Here is a 27,986-nt window from a genome sequence, read left to right as displayed (position 1 = left end):
TTCTGGCTTTGAAAAAACCCTGGGTGCAAAGGGCGCTACATGCGACCTACTCCTCGTACTCTCGAGGGGTATCCATACTAATTAGTAAGCGAGTGCCTTGCGTGCTCCAGGAGGTTCATCTGGATCCCCAGGGGAAATTTGTCATGGTGGTACTGAGCATTTATAATAAGAAATATGTCATTGTTAATGTCTACCTGCCTCCTCCGAGCCAGATTCACGTCCTGTATAGCTTATATGAGAGGCTGGCTCCGCATTGCCCGGCGTGTGTCCTGTTTATGGGAGACTTCAACGCCACCTTGTCTCGTGATCTAGATAGACCCTTCCCACAATCGACTTTTAATCCTGATCTTAGTGTCTGGGCCCAGGCAGCGGACTTTTGGGAGGTGTGGAGATAGCTTCATCCCCAGGATAGAACCTACTCCTGTTTTTCATCCACGTTTAAAACATCCTCCCGTATTGATCTGGCGTTTGTTAACGACCTCCTCCTGACTAACGGCCAGGAGGCTAGCTACCTTCCCTCTGGCTTATCGGATCACCACCCCCTTAAATTGATTGTTAGGACCACCAAGTTTAAGAATAAAGCCCTCTGGAGACTGCAGCCCCATTGGATTAATAACACGGCAGTCCAAGATAGAGTTTCTCCCTCCTTGCAGGACTACTGGCTGCACAATGCGGGGTCAGCCTCCTTGGGGGTGACATGGGATGCCTCTAAGGCTTATGGTAGGGGGCAGTATATCTCTGCAGTGGCGGCGGTTAGAGCGGAAGTTGGGGACAAAGTGTCTGATTTGCAGCATGAAGTTGAGGAGGCTTTGACTCAGTACTCGGCCTCGGCAACGGTCCCCAACTTCGAGCGCCTCTCATCACTTAGGCGGGAATTGCACCTCCATGTCTCAGACACTACCAGGCTTGATATACAAGACAGCAGACAGAAATACTTTGAATATGGTGATAAGAACAGCAAACTGCTGGCTATGCTGGCGCAGCAGGACAGGCCTGTAGCGGTTATACCAGAAATACTCACAGCAGAAGGGTCACTGGTTACCTCTCCGGAGGATATTTTGACTGCCTTCACCAGGTTTTACACCTCTCTGTATGTCTCCTCACTCCCTGACAGCTTTGACCCCACACCAATGACCTCGTTGTTAGATACGCTAGCACTGGGATGGCTCTCTGACATGGAGCGACTACTCCTTGTCTCGGAGATCACACCAGAAGAGGTTCTGACAGCCATCAGGTTTCCCAGCGGGGAAGACCCCGGGGCCGGATGGACTACCTATAGAGTATTACAGAGCCCACGCGGAGCTGCTTGCCCCCAGGCTGGCTCAGATGTATCGAGCCTGTCTTCAACAGGGCTCCCTACCGGCTTCTATGAGAGAAGCTCATATTGTTCTCATTCCGAAACCTAATAAGGATCCTAAGCAATGTGCCTCTTACAGGCCGATAGCACTCCTGAACTGTGATTTAAAAATATTGACTAAGATTTTGGCCACTAGACTCAATACAGTAATCAAATCTCTGATTGACTCCGATCAAACAGGCTTTATGCCAGGTAGGTCCACTGACATCAATATCCGCAGATTGTTTTCTAACATTCATGCCCCCCATGATAATCAAGGTACTAGGACTATTGCCACCCTTGATATGGAGAAAGCATTTGATACAGTGGAATGGGTGTATCTGTGGGAGGTCCTTAGAAGAATGGGTTTTCCATTGCGGTTTATTGCCTGGATACGTACACTTTACACCGGTCCTACGGCATGCATTAAACTGAATGGTTCCCTGTCACCCTCGTTCCCCCTGCAGCGGGGCACCAGGCAGGGGTGCCCTCTCTCCCCGGCCTTGTTCGCCCTAGCCATGGAACCTATTGCTGAGGCTCTTCGGAGTTCGGTCGAGGTCCGTGGTCTTCGGGTGGGCTGGCTGGAGGAGAGAGTGGCCCTCTATGCGGATGATCTTCTGCTTTTTTTAAATGATCCCGGTGACTCTCTGCGGGGCGCACTTGGAATCATGGATGCCTTCTCTGCCTTCACTGGGTTGAGGGTGAATTGGCATAAATCTCAGCTCTTTCCGGTGGACGAGGGGGCCAGGACCTCACCATCCTCCACCACGCTTCAATGGGTGGATAGGTTTACCTATTTGGGTATTGTCATTTCAAGAGAGACCAAGGACTTTGTCCGGCTCAATCTTGAACCTGTTCTGATAGAAATCAAGCCCAAATTAAAGGCTTGGGGCAATCTCCCCATCTCCCTTATTGGCCGCATAAACCTTCTTAAAATGAAGGTCCTTCCCAAACTTACATACATATTTAGGAACTCCCCACAATGGCTGACTAAAGCCTTCTTTAACTCTCTGAAACAACTTTTTCTCTCCTTCATCTGGGGACCCAAGTCCCCCAGATTCAAATACACCACGCTCACCAGGCCTGTGGGCAGTGGAGGGTTAGCTCTTCCCGACTGTCACAAATATTTCCTAGCTACCCAGCTTGTTACCGTCCACTGGTGGTTCATAAAAAGAACATTATACCAACAGTAAAATATGGTGGTGGTAGTGTGATGGTCTGGGGCTGTTTTGCTGCTTCAGGACCTGGAAGACTTGCCGTGATAAAAGGAACTATGAATTCTGCTGTCTACCAAGAGATCCTGAAGGAGAATGTCCGACCATCTGTTCGTGTACTCAAGCTGAAACGAACTTGGGTTCTGCAGCAGGACAATGATCCTAAACACACCAGCAAGTCCACCACCGAATGGCTGAAGAAAAACAAAATGAAGACTTTGGAGTGGCCTAGCCAAAGTCCTGACCTGAATCCTATTGAGATGTTGTGGTATGACCTTAAAAAGGCCGTTCATGCTCGAAAACCCTCTAATGTAACTGAATTAGGACAATTCTGCAAAGATGAGTGGGCCAAAATTCCTCCAGGACGCTGTAAAAGCCTCATTGCACGTTATCGCAAACGCTTGGTTGCAGTTGTTGCTGCTAAGGGTGGCCCAACCAGTTATTAGGTTTAGGGGGCAATCACTTTTTCACACAGGGTCATGATGGTTTGGATTTTTTTTCACCTTTAATAATAAACACCTTCATTTACAAATTGCATTTTGTGTTTACTTGTGTTGTCCTTGACTATTGTTTAAATTGGTTTGATGTTCCGAAACACTTAAGTGTGACAAACATGCAAAGGAACAGGAAATGAGGAAGGGGGCAAACACTTTTTCACACCACTGTATGTTGTTTAACCACTAGATGGTTGTATTCAGTACTAGTTTATATCTACTTACTAGAATGCCTCTTAGTACTTATTAAATGGTTAATTTGTATGCTTTTTAAATGTGTTATATGAATTATGTAGGAAGAGCGCACTATTTATCCGGGATCGCACACTTGATTCCATTACCCTTTTATGAAGTCACGTGTTCAGTGACGCAATGCGTCAGGGGGGAGTCGGGTGGCGTCACTTCCGGTCGCGGCCGAGACCGGAAGTTCCTTTGTTTGCACGCTGTACCAAGTGTTCTTAAACTGTGAGTTACTACTGGTTTTATAAATACATTATATTGAATTACTACACTATGGAGCCCCCTTATTTATTACATGTAAAACTGCACTGATGAACCTGGAAATTTACCCTCATATCGGCATTGGTGTGGATACCTTCGGGAATTGATCGATCGCTGAGGATCTCTCTATCTCTCTATCCATGCAAGGGCTTGATTTGACCTTTAGGGGCCTTCCTATGAGGTGAGAGGCTGGGGAAAATGAGAGGCGCACAGCAGATGGTGGAAACATTTAGATGAAGTTGATTTCCTGCTATTTGCACATGCGCTTTTTTCTATGAACTGTGTTTTTGGATGTCTTTTAATTGGACAATACTATTATGCCGCGTACACGCGATCGGAATTCCGGCCAGAAAAAGACCGATGAGAGCTTTTCATCGGAAAATGCGACTGTGTGTATGATCATCAGAATTTAGCTGTCCGAATTTCCGCCACCCAAAAATTGATAGCATGTTCTCCATTTTCCCGACGGAAATTTTTTCGGTAATTCCAATCGTGTGTATGCAATTCCGACATGCCAAAAATCATGCATGCTCAGATTCAACTACGAGACAGAAGCTATTGGCTACTGGCTATTGAACTTCCTTTTTCTAGTCCCTTTGTACGTGTTGTACGTCACTGCATAAACGATCGGAATTTGATGTGACCGTATGTAGGCAAGACAGCTTGAGCGGAATTCCGTCGGGAAAACCATCAGAGCTTTTTCCGACGAGAATTCTGATCGTGTGTACGCGGCATTACACTATTACCACTTTGGAGTATCTTTGCACTTTATTTTTGAAGATTATTTTGCACTTTGAAAGATATTATTATGATGTGATTGCTATTATCCTTTGCACATATTGATGACATTTTTACTGAATATTGCATTTTATTATTCGTTTATTATAGTTAGCACTGTCATTGAGGTGGTTCTTTGAAGCCTGATCATTGCACTTTCGGATTTATTACTGTTATTGATAGCTCTTTTCACCCTAGAACACCGTATTATGTTCCTATTTTTGGTTGAGTTAGCGCCACATTAACATATACAGTACCTTAATAAACTGCAATGGCTGCAAAACATTCAACGATTTTTCCACCTTCTAATGCCGCTTTCACACGATCGGAATTCTCGTCAGAAAAAGCTCTGATGATTTTTCAGATGGAATTTCACTCAAACTGTCTTGCTTACGGTCACACCAAATTCCGGCGTATAACAAATTCCGGCGTATAACACGCACAAACACGATTTTCCCCCTATTTTAAGGGGGAAAAGGTGTGTGTTATACGCCGATAAATATGGTATATATTTTTAGTAAATTCTCAGATATATGCCCCAGCAAAGTTTTCTTTAGCACAGGTACAAAAAGAGATAAACTCTTGAACAATTCCACTTCTTTGCACAATGACACAGGGTGGGGTAAACTATATTGAATAACAAGACACACAGGTATACTCAACCTTTAAAAAATAATTCAATCAGTAACTGGGCACCCAGACAGCCTTTAGGAAGGGATGCTAATAGCTAACCATCATTTAATTAACCCATAAGCCAATCCACATAAACATATACATCAACACAATAGCTTTCTCCCAAGGCTGACTGAAACAATTGAACAATGGAATACATTCACTTAATAATAAACACATAACAAACTCCCACCTCACACTATCTGCAGCAGTCTATGAGATACTCCTACAATATTCCAGCAGCCTGGTAAGTACACAAAATATTGACACTTTGGGCTCAATTTGGACATTTTCACTTAGGGGTGTACTCACTTTTGTTGCCAGCGGATTAGACATTAATGGCTGTGTGTTGAGTTATTTTGAGGGGGCAGCAAATTTACACTGTTATACAAGCTGTACACTCACTACTTTACATTGTAGCAAGTGTCATTTCTTCAGTGTTGTCACATGAAAAGATATAATAAAATATTTACAAAGATGTGAGGGGTGTACTCACTTTTGTAATATACTGTATTTGTACATGTTGATCATATCCCCCTTAATCTCTTCTCAAGAGAGAAAAATGTAGTTCCTCATAGCTGAGCTCCTCCATGCCTCTTATCAGTTTGGTTGCCCTTCTCTGCACTTTCTCCAGTTCCCCAATATCCTTTTTGATAACTGGTGCCAAAAACTGAATTGCATATTCCAGTTAGGGTCTTTATTAATTAATTTGTACAGGGGAAAAATTATATTTCTCTCTGAAGTCCATTCCTCTCTTAACCACTTTCAGACCATTTTGCTAGCTTAAGACCAGAGCACTTTTTGCGATTCGGCACTGTGTCATTTTAACTGACAATTGCGCTGTCTTGCGACGTGGCTCCCTAACAAAATTGGCATCCTTTTCCCCCCCACAAATAGAGCTTACTTTTGGTGATATTTGCTCACCCCTGTGGTTTTAGTTTTTTGCGCTATAAACAAAAAAAGAGCGAAAATTTTGAAAAAAACGCATTATTTGTTACTTTTTGCTATAATAAATACCCCCCAAAAATGTATAAAAAAACTTTTTTTTTCCTCAGTTTAGGCCGATACGTATTCTTCTACATATTTTTGGTAAAAAAATCGCAATAAACGATTATTGATTGGTTTGAGCAAAAGTTATAGCGTCTACAAAATATGGGATAGTTTTGTCATTTTTATTAATATTTTTTTTACTAGTAATGGTGGCGATCAGCGATTTTTATTGTGACTGCGACATTATCGCGGACATTTTTGACACATTTTTGGGACCATTGTCATTTATATAAATGCAGTGATTCCTGTGTAAATGACACTGGCAGTGAAAGGATTAACCAGGAGGTGGCAGTGTAGGGGTTAAGTGTGCCCTAGGGCTAGTTGCTAACTGTATAGAAAAGAGAAAGAGGTGCTTCTGGGTGTAGACTGTAAATGTTATATTTAATAAAAACATGGTTAAAAACATTCACATTGTAAATTTGATTATCAGGCGATGTATTGATTCCATGAGAACGGAAGGGAGAAGAGCCTCAATATGTAGTCATTCCAATCATTTGCGCTAGGGAGTCCTGCCAAGATGAGTCCGCTCCTGGTGGCTATGTTGGTATACAGAGACCGCCGATGTAGACAGCGCGCGTTCATCCGAGGTGTGGAACGCACGCAGGACTCCAGGTGAAGGGAGATGATGTCACAGAGGGTGCGGCGCGTTTCCTGAGCAGGCAATACCGTGGATGATGGGACGGCTGCTCTCCTTTGTCAAGCTGCGTGTTGCTAACTGTGGGGGGTGTGGCTGTGTTTTACACATCACTGATCTCTGCTCCAACCACAGGGAGCAGAGATCAGTGTCACTGTTGCTAGGCAGAACGGGGAGATGCTTGTTTAATTTAGCATCTCCCATTCTTCCTCCCTGTGAGACGATCGTGGGTATCCCTGCGGCGATCGAGTCCGCGGGACCCGCGATTGGACTCACAGAGGTCCCAACCGGCGCATGCGATGGCACAGTGGCACATTTAAAGGGACGTACCTGTATGCCCATGTGCCTGTCCGTGCCATTCTGTCGACGTACATCGTCGTGCGCTTGTCAGGAAGCGGTTAATGCAAGAAAGGACTTTGCTCGCTTTGGAAACCGCAGCTTGTCATTGCATGCTATTATTAAGCTTATGATCTACCAAAGCCCCCAGATCCTTCTCCACTATGGATTCCCCCAGTTGTACTCCCCCTAGTATGTATGATGCATGCATATTCTTAGCCCCCAAGTGCATAACTTTACATTTATCAACATTAAACCTCATTTGCCACACAGTTGCTCAATTAAACAGAGCATTGAGGTCGGCTTGTAAATTGGAGACATCCTGTGAGGACGCTATTCCACTGCATAGCTTGATGGCATCTGCAAAGAATGAAATGGTACTTTTAATCTCAGACCCAATATCATTTATAAAGATATTAAAAAGTAAGGGTCCCAACACTGAACCTTGGGGTACACCACTGATAACTTTAGACCATTCAGAGTAAGAATCATTAACCACTACTCTCTGAATTCTGTCTTTTAGCCAGTTTTCTATCCATTTACAAATTGATATTTCCATGCCTATAGACTTTACAAAACACATTAGCCATGTGTGGGGAACTGTATTGAACGCTTTTGCAAAATCCAAGTATATCACATCCACCGCCACCCCTCTGTCCAAGGTTTTACTTCTTCATAAAAATCAGATTTGTTTGACAGCTTCAAAACTTCAAACTTCTTTCATGAACCCATTCTATCTGTTGCTTAAAATATTTTTTTCCAGCAAGAACTCATCTATGTGCTCTTTTATTAAACTCTCCAGTATCTTCCCGAATATAGAAGTTAAACTAACAGGTCTATAGTTACTTGGTAGAGGCTTTGTTCCCTTTTTAAATATGGGCACCACATTGGCCCTGTGCCAATCCAGTGGTACCATTCCAGTTATTAACGAGTCCCTAAAAATTAAAAACAATAGGTTCGACGTGACAGAGCTCAATTATTTTAGGATGCCATCTGGTCCAGGTGCTTTATCCCCCTTTATTCTGTCTAAATATTTCCTGGACCATATTACTTTTGAGCCATTGTGGATCATTTAGGGCTGTGTCAATACCATCCCCATTATGGACTTGAGCTCCTCCATGCTCCTTTGTATACACAGAGCTGTAAGTATTTAATAAATTTGCCTTCTCTTTGTCCCCAGTCACCCACTGTAGATTATTTCTTAAAGGGCCTACATGCTCAGACCTGACCTTTTTACTATTAATATATATGGAGAATTGTTTGTTTTACCTGACACTTCCCCCAACACCAACTCATTTGGCATCATATTATTAATTACCACATCATTTTATCCTTTGTGGGTTGTGGGTATGACCCCTGCTACTTTACTGTATGTGCTCAGTCTCACTTGGCTCTTCCATCTCGTGAGGAACACCAAGTGAGCCCTTGTCTATACACTATTTCTGCAGTCTCTCCGTCTAGCACAGCAGAAATTGTGCCCGCTCTACTGTTACAAACACAGATCTCTTTTATTAAAGCCAACAGGCTTATTACCAATCTTATTACCCATCTTATTACCCATCTGTCCCAGTCTTCTTTCCCAGCAGAGGTACTAAGCAGTACTGCTCCAGCTACACAAGGGGACACAGAACAGAGTGACTCAGCAGCAGACACAGTGGACATATCACTTTGAGAAAAACTCACCCAAGCTCTACCGCTATATAGTATAGTTGATGTGCAGAGTAGTTAGTGCTTTGGCTAATTAAGCTCTCAAAAGATCCATAGAAAGTGCAGGCCGGCAACTTGACAGCTTCTCAGAAATAACATCATCCAAAAATACTGACGCGTTTCGGCCATAATCAAAATAATTGAACCATAGCAGGCTGCAATAGAACACCCCTCCCACACGCATACAGATTTTTTGATCTATGATGCTATTTTGCAAGAAGAGGGGCCCACTTTAAGGTTAGGCTTCCATGTCTGGTGCGAATTTGCCATCTGTTTTCACTGCAAATTTTCAATGTATCTGCTCAGCAGTTAATCTGTGATTCCCAGATACGGTTCAGATGCAAATTTTCTTAGCTGGCTGCCACCGGCCTCTTTAATAATAGCTGGTTGTTAAGGGTCCGGGAAGCCAGCCGCTGTATCCTTAACAAATGATGAATCTAAACCAAACATATGCCGCCAAAAAAAATTGAGAAAAAAAACAGCATGGGGTCCCCCACACCAAAATTTAAGAAAACAGCATCCCCCCCCCCCCAAATCCATACCAGACCTATAGGAGTGGAATATTCCTTAAAATGCATACCAAACCTGGAGGGCCTGGTATTTATTGTGAGGGACCCCCACGTTGTTTTTTTTTCTTAATTCGTGTTCAAAACTGATGACATGCGCAATTCAGAGGCGTTCCCATAGAAGGCAATGAGCCTGGAACTTGCATCTAAACCACACCACAGTGCTCAGAAAATGCACAGGACTCTTTTTAAATTTGCAATGAATTTGTACTGCCGCTGCATCGCAGGTATGTGAACCAGCTCCTTAGAAAGCCGGTTTGGTTCACCTGTCATACCAATCGGATGTGGTTCAAAACGCATCCAATTCCCATATACTGTATGTGAATGGAGCCTAAAAGTGAACCTTCTTAGGTGTAAGGTCCTCTTGAAGCTATAAATCACAATCTAGAGATGCAATTGTATTTACTTACTTGAGCAGTCTACATTGCATTGATTTTAAAATTTTAAAATTATTTAAAATAAAGAGATAGATAGGGGAGACAGGTATGCATGGTACACCATCAATCTGCCAAGGAGTGACGGAGCAATAGAGCTAGTAAGCACAGTGGTGGGCACCTCGCATTTTCTCCAGGACAAGGGAAACTCGATTTCACAGAGACTAAAGGAGATCAATATGGATTTGTTATTTAAGCACTTCCCTACTGGGCACTTTTACACCCTTCCTGCCCAGGCCAATTTTCAGATTTCAGCGCTCACACTTTAAATGGCAATTGCGTGGTCTGTATGAAATTTATGACATTTTTATAAAAAAAAATTCACACAAATAGAGCTTTCTTTTGGTGGTATTTAATACATTTTTTTTTTTTGCTAAACAAACAAAAAAAGACAAAACATTTTGAAAACAAAAAAAACATTTTTCATTTGTTATAAAATTTTGCAAACAGGTAATTTTTCGCCTTCACTGATGAGGCTGCACTGATGGGTACTGATGAGGCGGCACTAGTGGGCACTGATAGGTGGCACTGAAGGCCACCTATAGGTGGCACTAATGAGCCCTGATAGCTGGCACTGTAGGGTACTGATAGGCAGCGCTGGTAGGCGGCACTGATCTGGGACACTAATGAGCACTGATAGGTGGCACTGAAGGGCACTGACAGGTGATACTAATGAGCCGTAATAGGTGGCACTGAAGGGCATCTATAGGTGGCACTAATGAGCCATGATAGGTGGCACTGTAGGGCACTGATAGGTGGCACTGAATGGCACTCATAGGCAGCGCTGGTAGGCGGCACTGATCTGTGACACTAATTCGCACTGATAGGTGGCACTGAAAGGCACTGATAGGTGATACTAATGAGCCTTAATAGGTGGCACTGATAGGCAACGCTGGTAGGCGGCACTGATAGGCCACAATGGTAGGCAGCACTGGTAGGTGGCACTGATATGCGACCCTAATGAGCACTGATAGGTGGCACTGATAGGTAGCACTAATGAGCCCTGATAGGTGGCACTGATAGGTGGCACTGAAGGGCACCGATAGGTAGTACTGGTAGGCAGCACTGATACGTGACACTAATGAGCACTGATAGGTGGCACTGAAGGGCACTGATAGGTGATAGTAATGAGCCCTAATAGGTGGTACTGAAGGGTACTGATAGGTGGCACTGATAGGCAATGCTAGTAGGTGGCACTGATAGGCAGCACTGGTAGGCGGCACTGATATGCAACACTAATGAGGACTGATAGGTGGCACTAATGAGCCCTGATAGGTGGCACTGAAGGGCACTGACAGGTGATACTAATGAGCCGTAATAGGTGGCACTGAAGGGCACCTATAGGTGGCACTAATGAGCCCTGATAGGTGGCACTGAAGGGCACTGATAGGTGGCACTGAATGGCACTCATAGGCAGCACTGGTAGGCGGCACTGATCTGTGACACTAATTCGCATTGATAGGTGGCAGTGAAGGGCACTGATAGGTGATACTAATGAGCCTTAATAGGTGGCACTGATAGGCAACGCTGGTAGGCGGCACTGATAGGCCACAATGGTAGGCAGCACTGGTAGGTGGCACTGATATGCAACATTAATGAGCACTGATAGGTAGCACTAATGAGCCCTGATAGGTGGCACTGATAGGTGGCACTGAAGGGCACTGATAGGTGATAGTAATGAGCCCTAATAGGTGGCATTGAAGGGCACTGATAGGTGGCACTGATAGGCAATGCTGGTAGGTGGCACTGATAGGCAGCACTGGTAGGCGGCACTGATATGCGACACTAATGAGGACTGATAGGTGGCACTAATGAGCCCTGATAGGTGGCACTGAAGGGCACTGATAGGCAGCGCTGGTAGGTGGCACTAACATGTGACACTAATGAGCACTGATAGGTGGCACTGAAGGGCACTGATAGGCCACAATGGTAGGCGGCACTGATAGGCAGCACTGGTAGGCGGCACTGTATAGTATAGTGAGCACTGATAGGTGGCACTGAAGGGCACTGATAAGCCGCAATGGTAGGCAGTACTGATAGGCAGCACTGGTAAGCACTGATTTGCAGCACTGGTGGGAACTGATTGGCAGCACTGGTGGGCACTGTTGAGACTGCACTGATAATCAGTGCCCTGATTATCAGTGCCAATGTTCCTTTAAAGTGGTTGTAAACACATTTAAGCAAGTTTCTGTAAAACGAATCAATGCAACCTATAGTACTGTGTGCTGTGTGTTTATGGCTTCCTACCTGCTTTAGTGTAATCCTTCATTTTCCTTTTAATGACGTCACTAGCGCTTTTTGTGCCAGAAAAATTCTGTGTATATGCTGGGGCTGCATCATTTCCTTAGGTTGGCATCAGCCCTGAGATCCCACGACACCCCTTCCCCATTGAGAAGCCTGGCTTCGAGGAATAATGCGCACGCTTGGGATTTTCGCCAAGCAGACAGAGTGAGGGCAGAAATAAATGACTGTTGAGCCACGGAAGACTTATCGTTATAATGGCAGTGGCTGCACACAAGCTGGAGCGTTCAGAAAAAGTTTATTCTATCAAGTAAGAAGGTTCTTTTTGCATACAGTAAGCGGTGCATAGATTTTAAACACCAACATGAAGCTGCATATTGCTGATTTGTAGTAACATTGTCGGAGTTTCCTACCGCTTTAACACAAAGCAGTTATCTTCTGTCTTTTCCTCTCCTAATGCTGTCAGCGTGAGGAAAGAAAGGGCAATAACTGGCTTATATCCATTATCAGCTTTCTTTGGACACAGCTGATCATGTGGTAAAGAGCTGCTGTGATTGGCCCTTTAACCCGATCTGTAATCAGCTGTGTCCGAAGGACTAAGCGATCACAAAGTGTGCCACCTCGACACCCCGCAGGAGGGGGCAAAAGTAAAGCCCACGCTGTAGCCATCTTTCCGCTATAGAACAGGCAGGATGTAGTTAAAGCAAACCTGAAGTAAATGCATTACAGTCCATGCAAACCCTAATGCCGCGTACACATGACTGGACTTTCCGGCAGAAAAGGTCAGACGGAATAATTTCATCGGATATTCCGATCGTGTGTGAGCTGCAGCAGACTTTTTTCTTCAAAAATTCAGATGGCCCTAGAAATAGAACATGTTTTAAATCTTTCCGACGGAATCAATTTCGGGAAAACCGTTCGTCTGTGTGCTGGTCCGATGGTCCAAAACAACACAAGGACAGCTAATGAGGACTGATAGGTGGCACTAATGAGCCCTGATAGGTGGTACTGAAGGGCACTGATAGGCAGCGCTAGTAGGTCTTCGGACTTCGGTGTGATCGTGTGTTGGCAAGTCTGTTAGGTTGGAACTCCATTTGAGTTTATTCTGACTGAATGTCCGGTCGTGTGTACGCGGCATCACAATTATCTTTTTAAATGTCTTGACTGTAGGCTCCATCCTAGAACAAGGGGCATGTTAGGACTACATGACAATGCTGCTCCTCTACAGATCCAGTACGATGGGAAAGTGATCTCACCCTAGGACAGGAAGTATGTTACTGGCAGTAACACCAAGTAAAAATAAAGGGAAAAAAATGGAAAATAGAAAACAAATGCAGCCACCATATCTAAGGACTGGTAAGCTGCAATAAATGACATTTTTGTTCTTGAGTTAAGATACACTTTAAGGGGCGGCAAGGAGTGATATTTTAGGGTAAAGAGAATACATTAGGATTATCACATTTTTGGAAACACTGCCTCTAAACATTCAGAAATATGAACTATAAAAAAAATACAAATCAGAAGAAAAATAGGCCCCTGGAAGATGTTATCTCTAACGAAACAACGTAGGGAGGATCGGCATGCTGACGTTACCACAAGTCTACGCTAAACCCACCCGGAAGCAAAGGGCAGCGATACAGTAGCCGGCCGGCTGGAATTTTTTACAATTGATGATAGTTCTTTTACGAGATATGTAAGTGCGATTCTTTACTTTTATATTAAACTTTTTGGCAATATTATACTATGGCGGTTCCTTCCTTTTATTTATGTGATGGGAAATGAGCGGTGTGGCCGTAGGAATATACCAACGTTGGAGCAGAGTGTTTTAAAAGGATACATCCTCCATGCAGCTCAGGTTCAGAAGGAGTGATATGTCAGTGGCGATATTTGATCTATGATATGGAATCTATTTAGCTGGTAAGCATTTTAGGCCCCTTTCACACTACCGATCTGTTCAGATCCGCCTGTCAGTTTTTCAGGCGGACCTGAACGGATGCTCCATAGAGCTCTATGGAGCGTCGGATGTCAGCGCTGACATCCAACCCGCTCCAATGGTGTGGTGTGGTTCATCACGGTGGAAATTACAAGGAAAAGTGTTTTCGTTAGGAGATGGACTAATTTTTCACATTGAGAATTTAAGTTTGAATTATAGTAGTATATGAACTCATACATTTATTCACAATTTATTTTTTGCATAATAAAATTTTCTTTGCACTAACTATATTTTACTATATATATATGTGTAGTAATTGATATTTTTGTATTTGGGTTTTATTATTTACACATATCCATTGATTTTGGGTTTGATCTCTAAAGCGGCGATTTTTTGGAAAATTTGCAAGTTATCCCCTTGCCGAAAAGTCACATACTGTACCTGGTACCTCAATGGACTTCAAGTGATTATACCAGGATGATGCCCGCAGCTGCAGGCATCTTCCCAATATGGTTGGCTCTCTTGTAAAATCGATCCTGGCCGCTAACTAGCCTTGACTGAACGTTTCGACACACATAGAAGATGTGCTGTATGTGAAGCACTGCAGAGGCTAGCTGCAAGGAGATCACTTATACTGCAAACACGGAAGCAAACAGCTGATACAGGACAACGGGCTTTTTTTCCATATGCTACACCAGTGTTTCTCAACTCCAGTCCTCAAGGCACCCCAACAGGTCATGTTTTCAGGATTTCCCTCAGATGAAACAGCTGTGGTAATTACTAAGGCAGTGAAACTGATAAAATCACCTGTGATAAATAATGGAGAACCTGAAAACATGACCTGTTGGTGTGCCTTGAGCATGGGCGTCCGCAGCAGGGGGCAAGGGGGACAAGTGCCCCCCCCCCCCGGAATCTCCAAGGTGTTGCAGCAGCCAGCAGGGTCTGCCGTAGCCGCCGCCATGCTGCATTTAATTTATTGAGTACGCTGGAGGCTGCATCTTCCGCTCTCTCCAATGGATCACAGCGCTGGCTCTGTGTTCAGCGGCCGCACTGTAACACAGCCCTGCCCCCCCCCCCAGACCAGCTCGTGTGATAGTAGCGGCCTCCAAACACAGAGCCACTGCCAGCCAGCGATGTGATCCAGAGGAGGAGATGCTGCAGGTACAGCCCACCCTATTTGCCACAGTGCCTGGATAGCAGGATCGAGGGGGGGGGCCCTGCCGATTCTCCCATCCAACCTATTTTACTGCCCCCAGTTCACCTTGTGTTCCCTGCCCCCCCAGTGCTCTCCTCCACCACCACACTCTCCTGCCCCCCCCCCAGTGCTTTCCTCAACCACCACACTCTCCTGCCCCCCCAGTGCTCTCCTCCACCACCACACTCTCCTGCCCCTCCCAGTGCTCTCCTCCACCACCACACTCTCCTGCCCCCCCAGTGCTCTCCTCCACCACCACACTCTTCTGCCCCCCCAGTGCTCTCCTCCACCACCACACTCTCCTGCCCCCCCAGTGCTCTCCTCCACCACCACACTCTCCTGCCCCCCCCCAGTGCTCTCCTCCACCACCACGCTCTCCTGCCCCCCCCCAGTGCTCTCCTCCACCACCACACTCTCCTGCCCTCCCCGGTGTTCTCCTCCACCACCACACTCTCCTGCCCCCCAGTGCTCTCCTCCACCACCACACTCTCCTGCCCCCCCCCCAGTGCTCTCCTCCACCACCACACTCTCCTGCCCCCCCCAGTGCTCTCCTCCACCACCACACTCTGCTGCCCCCCAGTGCTCTCCTCCACCACCACACTCTCCTGCCCCCCCCCCCAGTGCTCTCCTCCACCACCACACTCTCCTGCCCCCCCCAGTGCTCTCCTCCACCACCACACTCTCCTGCCCCCCCCACAGTGCTCTCCACTCCCCCAGTGCTCTCCTCCCTGCCCCCCCCCACAGTGCTCTCCACTCCCCCAGTGCTCTCCCCCTTGTCCGCCTCCCAGTGCTCTCCTCCACCACACTCTCCTGCCCCCCACCAGTGCTCTCCTCCACCACCACACTCTCCTGCCCCCCCCCCAGTGCTCTCCTCCACCACCACACTCTCCTGCCCCCCCCCAGTGCTCTCCTCCACCACCACACTCTCCTGCCCCCCCACAGTGCTCTCCACTCCCCCAGTGCTCTCCTCCCTGCCCCCCCACAGTGCTCTCCACTCCCCCAGTGCTCTCCCCCTTGTCCGCCCCCCAGTGCTCTCCTCCACCGCACTCTCCTGCCCCCCCACAGTTTTCTCCTCCCCTGTTCTTGCTGCCCCCCCTGCTCTCCAGCTCTCCCCATCCTTCTCTAGCCACCATCCCAATGCTCTCCACACCCCCCGTGCTCCCCCCAGTGCTCTCCCCCTGTGCTCCCCCCAGTGCTCCCCCCTGTGCCCCTCAGTGCTCCCCCCTGTTCCCCCCAGTGCTCTCCACTCCCCCGAATGCTCCCCCATATTCTCCCCCCACCGTGCTCTCCACTCCCCCCCAGTGCTCCTCCCCATTCCCCCCCCGCCACAGTGCTCTCCACACCCCCCAGTGCCCCCCCTGTTCTCCCTGCCTGTGCTCTCCCCCCAGTGCTCTCCCCCCTGTTCTTCCCCCCAGTGCTCTCTACTCCCTCCAGTGCTCTCTCCCCCCTGTTAATTCCCCCCAGTGCTCTCCCCCCTGTTCTTTCCCCCCAGTGCTCTCCCCCCTGTTCTTTCTCCCCAGAGTGCTCTCCTCTCCCCCCCATGCTCCCCCCCTGTTCTTCCCCCCCAGTGCTCTTCAGCTCTCCCCATCACTCTCCTGCCCCCACCCCAGTGCTCTCCAGCCCCCCATTCTCCCCACCCCTGTTCTTTCTGCCCCTCTGGTGCTCTCCAGCCCCCCCCCCCAGTGCTCACTACCCTCTGTGCTCTCCACCCCTGTTCTCTTTGGCTCCCCCCAGCACTCTCCACTCCCCACCCCTGTACTCTCCACTCCCCCTGCATTTTTCCCCCACCCATGTGCTCTCCAACCCGACCAGTGCTGTCCACACCCCATAGTGCTCTCCAGTCCTCTGTGCTTTCCACCCCTGTTCTTTCTGGCCCCCACTGGTGCTCTCAAGCTCCCCCCCATTGCTCTCCACTCCCCCCTGCTCTTTGTACCCCCCAGTACTCTCCAGCCCCCATGCTCTCCACCCCTGTTTTTCTGCCCCCCCAGTGCTCTTCACCGCCCCACACTCTTAGCCCCCCCCAGTGCTCTCAGACTACTGTGCTCTCTACCCCTGTTCTTATTCTGCCCCCCAGTGCTCTCAAGTTCCCCCCCAGCGCTCTCCGCTCCCCACCCCTGTGATCTCCACTCCCCCTCGCTCTTTGCCCCCACCCATGTGTTCTCCAACCCCGCCAGTACTCTCTGCTCCCCCTTCTCTCCAACTCCCACCCAGTGCTCTCCACTTCCCTAGGACCAAAGGGCAGGCTGACTGGGGCCAGAAAATGAAGACGGCTGAAGGTGCAGGTGGCCAGGGAACACTCCATCTCACAGCAGACTGATCCTCTAGAAGGAGCACCGTCCCCATCCAAAACGAGAACAGACTCTGCCTGCTGCTGCCCGTCATGGATATCCTGCTGGTATGCAAGGTACCGCACCGAGCATCAACACACCTTCCCATAGACAGGGACTGCAGACTGGGACATGGGGCACAGGAGGGGCTGCAATGGTGGGCACATTGAGACTGCATTCACGGCACAGTAAAGCTGCATTTGATGGACACAGTGAGGCTGCATTTGGCAGGCACAGTGAGGCTGCATTTGATATATATATATATATCTATCCCTATGTGATTTCATATCTATATATAATACTCTCTCTTCATCAAAGGTGCTTTAAAATGTATGGTTTTCCCTTTCATGAACAAGAAAATAATGAAGTTATGCTGTTGGGCTGGTATAATAATGCTGCAAGGCTGGTATGAAATTTTTTCCAGGGCTGGTTTTTGAAAGCATGGGCGTCTGCAAGGTTACTCAGGTGGCTGCGTACCATACCTTCAACAGCTCCCACTACCTCCAGGTGCAGGATGTAGCGATGGGGACTATGTGTGTCCCATCGTATGCAAAGCCGTAGCTGGGGGGTTGGGAGCGGGAGGTGTTCACGTCAGAGGATTAATCGATGTACCTGAGCCACACTTTGTTGTGGCACAGGTACATTGATGATATGTTGATAGTCTGAACAAATACACCAGAACTTCTGTTGGCATTTGTTGAAGGATTAAATCGGAACAACTATAATCTTTCCTTTACACTTAACTGGCAAGTGGGCACCCTTCCATTCTTGGATCTCACTATACACAAAAGTGCAGAGGGCGAGATTACCACCAACCTTCATCGAAAGGATACAGTGGGACAATATCTACGGGGAAATCGCAACTGCAGCAGTTAGGAGGACTTTAAATTACAAGCCTCCCACCTACAGGAACATTTTCTAAATTGAGGGTATAGCAAAAAATCTCTCAAAAGGGCCTTTAAAGTACAAACAACAACGCACGAGATCTATTGTTTCAGAGAGAAGCATCGGCACCCTCCAACCCACAGGGTATATGTCCCATTATTAAGTACAACAACCAACACCAGGCTATAAAAAAAAAAAAACATCTTAAACACCCATTGGCATTTGTTAAATGAAGATCCCGCCTTGAAATTGTTCATAGAACCTTTACAAGACATCTTGGTTTCAAGCCATTTCTCCTCTAAGGAAAATAATGACCCCTGTGTTTTTCTACCACGGGGCATCTTTCAATGTGGCAAATGTGATTTTTGCTAATTTATCCAAACAGGGAAAAATGTCCATCTACCCACAGTGGAGCTTCTGGAGACATATCAAAGAACATGTCACAGACATACAAATAGGAATCATCGAAAAACCTATACCCAGACATTTTGCAAAGTTTCACAACTACAAGACAGATTCTTTATGTAGCGGATGACATTTTAGACAAAGTGTCATTCATGTGTAAATTTAGTTTTTGCCTCAGAACAGTAGTGGGGTTCTGAGAGTTAATTAGGTAGGTTAACTTTGACATCAGTTTGGCTGGGCTGTGTTGGAGTTCTGTTCGGTCATGTGTACAGTGAGGTGCACATGACAAGCCAAAACCAGCCCTGGTTGGACCTTTTGGATATCAGCTTCCTCTGAACCAATCAGTGGGTGTGCCGGGCTCCTAAGTCTGAGGAGGGGTACTTAAGATGTTGAAGTCACGTGTTCAGTAGGAGTTTGTGAGGCCCGAGCGGTCTGTTCCTGTTTCCTGGACCGTAGTAGCCCCATGAGGGGTCCCGGTCACAGGGTGTTCGACACCCTGCAACATGCTTCTGTTGGTTAGCCCCAATAGACCCGCTTGGTCTGGGGTAGGGAGCCGTCTGTTCCTGAGTCTCAGAACCGGCTGATCCAAGGCGCAGTAACTGAGGGAGGATTCAAGGTGTCTGGGTGTGCTCTCAGCTTGGAGGGGCACCACAGCTTGTGAAAGTGACCAGGGGAGGACTCTTCGGAGGAGGGCCAATAAGCTGGCATCCTGAGAAGTGCCTGGTTACTGAGTTTAGAAGGACATTGACGAATCGACGCTTTTTCCAGTACTATCAAGGAGACAAAGAATGTTCCAGGTACTGAAGGAAAAGGGTTGCTGTTCACTTTAAGTTACAACTTGTTCAAGATCAGAGATTTTACAAGTTCAGAATCAAAGTGTCGACTGCCATAATCTCTGGCTAGAGATTTGTTCAGCCTTGAAGCGCCCAGCTGCAAGTGCCTACTCTCTGGGTGGTACTAGAGACTTTGTTATGTCTGCAGTTCAAGGTGCCTGAGTTCTTCACCCTTGCCCTCTGTTCCTATACGAGACTGTGTTGTAGGATGTTACCCCTGCAAAATAAAACCTCTCAAAAGGACTTTATTGGTGTCAGCATCCAAGTTGTTGGGTATCAACCCTGGGAACCCCTAGACGTGGAAAAACCAGCCAAGCGGAGGTAACCAGTAAGCCCAAAAAGTCAAGATCGCCATACAAAGGGTTATGGCCGCTACATTTAAAAGGTACTTGCCAGGGTTCATCCTCCAGCTCGAGGGGGTAATTTTGATCAAAAAATCCTACAAATTGAAGCTAAATGGATATTTAAGCTTAGGGCGACTCAACCACCAGGGATGAACAACGCCATTAGTTATATCTTAGTTATACCAGTCTCCCCTCAGCGGTCCATCTTCTTACATTGGTTACCCATATTCACACCAAACACCTGAATGTGCATTCCCATATATAAACTAGGTAAGAGCTTTTCTGAACCAACTCTCCATCTTGGGTTCTCCCCCCCCCCCATTCTTTTCCCCACCCCTCTTTTTCTTCCTCCAAATCACCCCCTTCTCTCCCTTTTGCCACTTTTTTTCTTTTTCCCCTACCCTTCTTCCTACCCCTCTCTCTTTCTTCCTTCTTTTCTCTCTCCCTGGTTCCCTTCCCTTCCAAACTTTCCTTTTTCTTTTTTTTCTATCCCTTTCCCCCCATCCCTCCCCACTTTCAACTCCCCCCCTCCTTTTCCATTTCCCCCCATTTTTTCCTTCCCCACTCCCTCCATTTCCTTTCTCCCTCCGTCCCACCTCCTCCCTTTCATTTCCTTTCCTTCCCTTTTCCCAACCAATCTCCCCCCATTTCCCCTTCCCCCACCCCCCTGCTTTCCTTCCCCTTGTTTTCCCCTCCCCACCCACTCGTTTCCCCTTCCTTAAGCATCTTTATTTTTTATTTTTTTTATTTTTTTATTCACAAATTTTGTAATTTTTACACAATATATCAAAACAGACTTTTCCTCCAACACCCAACCTCCCTCCCCCATACTTTCCACCCCCCTTAAAGCAATAAGTGTAATATCAACTGTACACTTGTTGACAGAAGCCTGTGTGGGGAGCATCTTATTTACTATAGTGTGAATTCAAATATTTACAATATCACCATTCACATATAGGGGTCCGCCCCGCTCTCTTCTGCAAGGCTCGGGGGTTTATCCCCACCAAATTTGTATAGAATGATTTTGAATTTGAATAGAAAAGATTACAATTGAATAGAAAATAATATTAAAAAAACAATAATACAGAATAGAATAAAATATGTATTTCTAGTCTATTCTTTTCTATTATTTTATATTCTATTAGAATTTTTCTGTATTCAAATTCAAATTTATTCTATGTGAAATTCGAATTTCAGAAAATGGTTTTATAAACCATACACACATATATATTATATTTTTTTCTGTTCTGCCTTAATGTTTTTTTTATGCTATTCTTTTCTATTCTTTTCTACTGTATTGTAATCTTTTCTATTCAAATTCGATTTCATTCTATACGAAATTCAAACTTTGGAAGGTGTTTTATATATGTGTATATATATATATATATATATATATATATATATATATATATATATAGATACTGTGTATCTATATATATATTAAGGCTGTTACTGATTAAATGTTCATGTTCGATTAATCAATATATTTTTTTTAATTGATTAATTTCGATTAATTATAACGCACATACAGATCCAATTACTTTTAGCTGGTCTCCTTGCATTGCAACTCTGCATTAGTCAGTGGTAAATGTGGTATACACTATATACAATCACCCGACACTAGTCAGTTTACACAATCCATGACTTAACTTCACAGTTCACACAAATATGTTTTAAATTCAAGCACTGACGTAAGTAATTTTTTTTTTTTTTTCCAAAGTAGCGTGATAATCCCTCCACCTCTGGTCTAACTAATCACTCTCACTTTATGGCATGGACCCCTGTGCACACAGGTGGTCATGCAAGTGAGTATCAAAAGGGTTAACACGGACCATAAACTTCTCTCACGTCCACTTAGATCTCAGCAAGGATGCCAGGTCATGGGTAGAAAGAACAGATCTAAGTGCTCACCGCTTAAGTATAAGATTTCATTTTTGTGTTCAAACACAAACTACTCACATAAAGATGATAAAAACACAGTATGTAAAGCCGACAATCATGTTAGTTCAGTAGGGCAGAGGCGGGTGACGTCATGCGTAGCTCCTCCCCGTACGCATTACGTTCAATCAGAACTTCAACGTCACTGGACTCCACTCCCCTTCCATTCGTTAGCAGACGGAAGCACTTGGGGAAGGGGGGAGGAGCCCAGTGATGTTGATGTCCGTGACGTCACTGGATTTCCAATGGTACTCCCTGAAGACCTGGAAGCTGGAGGAGAGGTGAGTACCGATCAAAAGAATTTTGATCGATCAAAAAAAAATAATCAATTAATTGAGGAATTCATCTTAAATTTTCACAGCCCTAATATTATATACAGTATATATATATATATATATATATATATATATATATATATATATATATATATATATATATATATATATATATATATATATATATATACATTTTGTTCTGTTGTTTTCTATGCTATTCTTTTCTATTATTTTTTTCTATTCTAGTCTTTTCTATTCTAATTTGTTTTCATTCTATTTCATATAGAATGAATTTGAATTTGAACAGAAAAGCTTCAAATAGAAAAGAATAGACTAGAAAAACAACAGAAAAAAAAAATGAATAAAATATAATCTATATTATATTTTATTCTATTCTGTTCTATTGTTTTTCTAGTTTATTCTTTTCTATTATTTTCTATTCTATTCTAATCTTTTCTATTCAAATTCAATTTCATTCTATACGAAATTTGAATTTCGGAAAATAGTGATATATAGTTAACTTATTCGAATTCAGTAAAATATTTTCGAATGCGGTAGAATTTTTTCGAATTTGATAGTTTATTTTTTCAATTGTGGTCAAATTTTTTCAAATGCAGCCAATTTTTTTTCAAATTTGATCGCATTTTTACAAATTCGGTGGAAAAATTGTTGAATACAAAATAAATCTATTCTAATCTTTTCTATTGAAATTCAATTTCATTCTATACGAAATTCGAATTTTGGATTGAATTAATTCAAATTTGAATAGAAAAGATTAGAATAGAAAAGAATAGAAAATAAAAACAATAGAACAGAATAGAATAAAATATAATATATTATATTTTATTCTATTCTGTATTACTGTTTTTCTATTCTTTTAGTTTCTATTGGTTTCAATTTTCCAATCTGTTTTCGAATTTAAATTTATACTATTCGAAATTCTAATTTCAGAAGATGGTCATGTTCTATTTTGTTACATTTTACTAAATTCTATTCTATTCTTTACTATTCTGTTATTTTTATTCTATTGCTTTATTATTTTATATTCTATTTTATTGTATTATTTTTTCAGAAAATTCATTTCAATTTTTTCTAATTCGATTTGAATGTGTTTTCAAATTTGAGTCGATTCAAATTTAGTTTGCTTATTTTTGATTCAAATCATTTTTTCAGATTTGTTTAAATTTGTTACTATTATAATGATAAATAATAATTTAAAAATTTGTCCGAATTTCGATTTGGAACGAAAGGAAATGCAAATGTCTAGTCTCATCAGACCACAGAACATGGTTCCAGTTATCTATGTCCTTAGTCTGCTTGTCTTCAGCAAATTGTTTGCAGGCTTTCTTGTGCATCATCTTTAGTAGAGGCTTCCTTCTGGGATGACGGCCATGCAGACCATTTTAATTCAGTGTGTGGCGTATGGTTTGAGCACTGACAGGCTAACCCCCGCACCCCTTCAACCTCTGCAGCAATGTCTGCAGCACTCATACGTATATTTCCCAAAGACAACCTCTGGATATGACACTAAGCATGTGCACACAACTTCTTTGGTCAACCATGGTGAGGCGTGTTTTGAGTGGAACCTGTCCTGTTAAACCATTGTTTGGTCTTGGCCACCGTGCTGCAGCTCAGTTTTAGGGTTTTGGCAATCTTCTTATAGCCGAGGCCATCTTTATGTAGAGCAACAATTCTTTTTTTCAGATCCTCAGAGAGTTCTTTGCCATGAGGTGCCATGTTGAATTTCCAGTGACCAGTATGAGAGAGTGAGAGCGATAACACCAAATTTAACACACCTGCTCCCCATTCACACCTGGGACCTTGTAACACTAATGAGTCACATGACACCGGGAAGAGGAAATGGCTATTTAGGCCCAATTTGGACATTCTCACTTAGGGGTGTACTCACTTTTGTTGCCAGCGGTTTAGACATTAATGACTGTGTGTTGAGTTATTTTGAGGGGACAGCAAATTACACAGTTATACAAGCTGTACACTCACTGCTACTAGCAAAGTGTAATTCCTTCAGTGTTTACAAAAATGTTTACAGAAATGTGAGGGGTGTACTCATGTTTGTGAGATACTGTATATGTGTGTGTATGTATACATACAGTGGTGTGAAAAAGTGTTTGCCCCCTTCCTCATTTCCTGTTCCTTTGCATGTTTGTCACACTTAAGTGTTTCGGAACATCAAACCAATTTAAACAATAGTCAAGGACAACACAAGTAAACACAAAATGCAATTTGTAAATGAAGGTGTTTATTATTAAAGGTGAAAAAAAAATCCAAACCATCATGGCCCTGTGTGAAAAAGTGATTGCTCCCTAAACCTAATAACTGGTTGGGCCACCCTTAGCAGCAACAACTGCAACCAAGCGTTTGCGATAACGTGCAATGAGGCTTTTACAGCATCCTGGAGGAATTTTGGCCCACTCATCTTTGCAGAATTGTCCTAATTCAGTTACATTAGAGGGTTTTTGAGCATGAACGGCCTTTTTAAGGTCATACCACAACATCTCAATAGGATTCAGGCCAGGACTTTGGCTAGGCCACTCCAAATTCTTCATTTTGTTTTTCTTCAGCCATTCGGTGGTGGACTTGCTGGTGTGTTTAGGATCATTGTCCTGCTGCAGAACCCAAGTTAGTTTCAGCTTGAGTACACGAACAGATGGTCGGACATTCTCCTTCAGGATCTCTTGGTAGACAGCAGAATTCATAGTTCCTTTTATCACGGCAAGTCTTCCAGGTCCTGAAGCAGCAAAACAGCCCCAGACCATCACACTACCACCACCATATTTTACTGTTGGTATAATGTTCTTTTTATGAAATGCAGTGTTCCTTCTACGCCAGATATACTTGGACACACACCTTCCAAAGAGTTCCACTTTTGTCTCATCGGTCCACAGAATGTTGTCCCAAAAGTCTTGAGGATCATCAAGATGTGTTGTGGAGAAATTGAGACGAGCTTTGATGTTCTTTTTGCTCAGCAGTGGTTTTCTCCTTGGAACTCTGCCATGCAGGCCATTTTTGCCCAGTCTTTTCCTGATGGTGGAGGCATGAACGCTGACCTTAACTGAGGCAAGTGAGGCCTGCAGTTCCTTGGACGTTGTTGTGGGGTCTTTTGTGACCTCTTGGATGAGTCGTCGCTGCGCTCTTGGGGTAATTTTGGGCGGCCGGCCACTCCTGGGAAGGTTCACCACTGTTCCATGTCTTCGCCATTTGTGGATAATGGCTCTCACTGTGGTTCGCTGGATTCCCAAAGCTTTGGAAATGGCTTTATAACCCTTTCCAGACTGATAGATCTCAATTACTTTCTTTCTCAATTGTTCCTGAATTTCTTTGGGTCTCGGCATGATGTGTAGCTTTTAAGGATCTTCTGGTGGACCTTACTGTGTCAAGCAGCTCCTATTTAAGTGATGCCTTGATTGTGAACAGGTGTGGCAATAATCAGGCCTGGGTGTGGCTAGGGAAATTGAACTCAGGTTTGGACAACCACAGTTATAGTATGTTTTAACAAGGGGGGCAATCCCTTTTTCACACAGGGCCATGATGGTTTGGATTTTTTTTCACCTTTAATAATAAACACCTTAATTTACAAACTGCATGTTTACTTGTGTTGTCCTTGACTATTGTTTAAATTGGTTTGATGTTCCGAAACACTTAAGTGTGACAAACATGCAAAGGAACAGGAAATGAGGAAGGGGGCAAACTTTTTCACACCACTGTATATATATATATATATATATATATATATATACATAGGTGTGTTTTTGTTTTGTTTTTTTAGAATTTGACAATGATGACCTCAGTGACAATATCAAATGTTCTGTCCAAATTTTATACACTGTAAACCTATATGCTTGGTAAGTATAGGCTCTCCTCTTACGGGGTGAAACATGTTATAGAAGGAGGTGTAGGGTCTAATGGGCAGCATTGTTTGCATGCCACTTTTTTCTTCTTATTGAGAAGAAATAAATAATTTGGCTGTGGTGCAGCTTCTTAAAGTTCAAGTAAAGCTGCGTACACACGTAGCCGTCTGTCCGACGTACTTAGTCTGGCGGACTTCCCGCCAGACTGTCCGTCTGACTTTCCGAACGGCTACTTGCCCACACACGGCACTTTTTCAGCCGACTAATATGGCGTACTAAGTCCGCCGTACTATCCGCCCTACTTTTGAAATGAACGGACTCGCCCACACACGCGGAGGAAAGTCCGCTCATTTTGAGCGCGTCTCCAGGTAGGCGGGGCCCGCGAAGGATACGTCGCTGGCCGCGGCGCCTGGTATGGACTTAAAGGGGAACCCCAATGCCGAAAAAAAATCGGCGTGGTGGTCCCCCCAGGTCCACATCAGACCCTTGTCCGAGCACACTACCCGGCCGGCCAGGAAAGGGGGGGACGAGTGAGCGGCCCCCCTCCTGAGCCGTACCAGGCCACGTGCCCTCAACATGGGGGGTGCCTTGGGGAAGGGGGGGCCGAGCGCCCCCCCACCCCAAAGCACCTTGTCCCCATGTTGATGAGGACAAGGGCCTCTTCCCGACAACCCTGGTCGTTGGTTGTCGGGGTCTGCGGGCGGGGGGCTTATCGGAATCCGGGAGCCCCCTTTAATAAGGGGGCCCCGGATACCGGCCCCCCACCCTATGTGAATGAGTATGGAGTACAATGTACCCCTACCCATTCACCTGTAAAATAAAGTACAAAAAAAAACCACACACAAGATAAAATAGTTTATTGCACAGCTCCGGGGGTCTTCCGTCTTCGGGGGTCTTCTCGCCAGACTCCTCCCCTATCTTCTTGTAGCTCTTTTGCTAGCGGAGGAGCCCAGCTTTCTTCCTCGCCGCCTCCTCTTCTTCCGACTTCGGGGGTCTTGTCCCCCTCTTCGGTTCTTCTGCCGGGCCACCGCACCTTCTTCTAGCTCTTTTACAGGCGGTGCCCCGGTCTTCTGCCGCCGCCGTTCTTCTGTTCTTCTATTCTTCTTCTTCTTCAGATGTTACCTCGCCGAGTTCTCCGCTCACAATGACGGGGACCGGGCACGCGGCGACTTATATAGGGACAAGGGGCGGGGTCTTCGGTCGATGTCACATGGGTTGATGTCACATGGTGACCCTGCCCCCTTATGATGTCACAGTCCCGGAGGATGCTGGGACTGTCGCCATGTGACATCAACCGAAGACCCCGCCCCTTGTCCCTATATAAGTTGCCGCGTGCCCGGCCCCCGTCATTGTGAGCGGAGGACTCGGTGAGGCAACATCTGAAGAAGAAGAAGAATAGAAGAACAGAAGAACGGAAGGCGGCGGCGGCGGCGGCGGCAGAAGACCGGGCCACCGCCTGTAAAAGAGCTAGAAGAAGGAGTGGTGGCCCGGCAGAAGAACCAAAGAGGGGGACAAGACCCCCAAAGTCGGAAGAAGAGGAGGCGGCGAGGAAGAAAGCTGGGCTCCTCCGCTAGCAAAAGAGCTACAAGAAGATAGCGGAGCAGTTCGGCGAGAAGACCCCCCAAGACGGAAGACCCCCGGAGCTGTGCAATAAACTATTTTATCTTGTGTGTTGTGTTTTTTGTACTTTATTTTACAGGTGAATGGGTAGGGGTACATTGTACCCCATACTCATTCACATAGGGTGGGGGGCCGGTATCCGGGGGCCCCCTTCTTAAAGGGGGCTCCCGGATTCCGATAAGCCCCCCGCCCGCAGACCCCGACAACCAACGGCCAGGGTTGTCGGGAAGAGGCCCTTGTCCTCATCAACATGGGGACAAGGTGCTTTGGGGTGGGGGGGGCGCTCGGCCCCCTTCCCCAAGGCACCCCCCATGTTGAGGGCACGCGGCCTGGTACGGCTCAGGAGGGGGGGGCGCTCGCTCGCCCCCCTTTCCTGGCCGGCCGGGTAGCGTGCTCGGAC

This window comes from Lithobates pipiens, unplaced genomic scaffold (genome assembly GCF_037356315.1).
Source record: "Lithobates pipiens isolate NorthernLeopardFrog02 unplaced genomic scaffold, aLitPip1_a1.2 Scaffold_28, whole genome shotgun sequence".
NCBI lineage: Eukaryota > Metazoa > Chordata > Amphibia > Anura > Ranidae > Lithobates > Lithobates pipiens.
This window is presented reverse-complemented; position numbering follows the sequence as displayed.